Genomic DNA, 1,064 nt, shown 5'->3' with positions numbered 1-1,064 from the left:
CACTGGTTCTTTTTATTCTTCTGACAGTTGAATGTATAAGTGGCATGGAAGCATTTAAAACCGCCCCATCTTCTTCCAAAAGGGAGATATTGGCAATGTCAAGGAAACATCAAGCTTTCAGAGAAGGGAGGGAGGGAGGAAGGGACAGGACATAAATGCTAAGCTATTGCATTGTCTTGACTAATGGTGGACAGGCAGACAATATTGGGAGCAGGGAGAGAAAAGGAAAAGAGATATTTGTAGATAAAGAGGAGGGGAAGACTGATCCATGCGCCATTTTAATAAGCAACTTCATTCCCCTTTTGCCATTATTGAAGGCACTTTTTCAGAGTTAGAAACAAGGATTTTCCATTAAATAGAACTTAATCTTAGGCAAGGATGCTAAATTGCAGCAACGTTCTGGGTAATCTCGCCTTTTGCTTCCTGGAAAGCTGTGTAGAGAACAGTATATGGTTTGTTTGACTCCACTTGGCGCTATACTAAAGTTTATGGTTTAGTGTGATATATGAGTGTTTCTGCAGCATAAAAACACAATAGACAAGAGATAGGTACAACAGAAATTTAACTGTTATATTTGTAACAAAAAATTCTAGGCATATCCAGTAGTCACAATGTACTTGATATAGAATATTTTAAGTCAATGCAAAATATACAATCAAAATGCAACCAAACATAAATACATAGCAAAAATATATACAGATCTCTTTAAGGTTATAACCAGAAGACAAACGTATTTAAATATTGAAACAAAAAAAAGCATAAACTTATAAATAATGTTTACAGTCATTGCATTTCAGGACTGCTACTTCAAAGACAAGAAAAGGAATTTGCAAGACAGATTAAGTAAAAAACTAGGCACACAACAAAACTAATATAGAACAAGTAAACAAGTTGATGTGCGTTGCTAGCTTCTGTTTAAGCACACAGTGGGGACACTCTCCTAATTATTAGAATTTCACTATTGTTCTGGAGCAAGTTGTTAAGTACATATACTGCAAAAAGCAAGCACGGCACAAAAGGCAAACTACTCCGTTGCCCACACGTGATTTGTATGTTAGAAGTAG

The sequence above is a fragment of the Protobothrops mucrosquamatus genome, unplaced genomic scaffold (genome assembly GCF_001527695.2).
Source record: "Protobothrops mucrosquamatus isolate PMUCROS unplaced genomic scaffold, P.Mucros_1.0 scaffold1199, whole genome shotgun sequence".
Taxonomy (NCBI): domain Eukaryota; kingdom Metazoa; phylum Chordata; class Lepidosauria; order Squamata; family Viperidae; genus Protobothrops; species Protobothrops mucrosquamatus.
The sequence above is the reverse complement of the archived record's forward strand: the minus strand, read 5'-3'. Positions refer to the sequence as shown.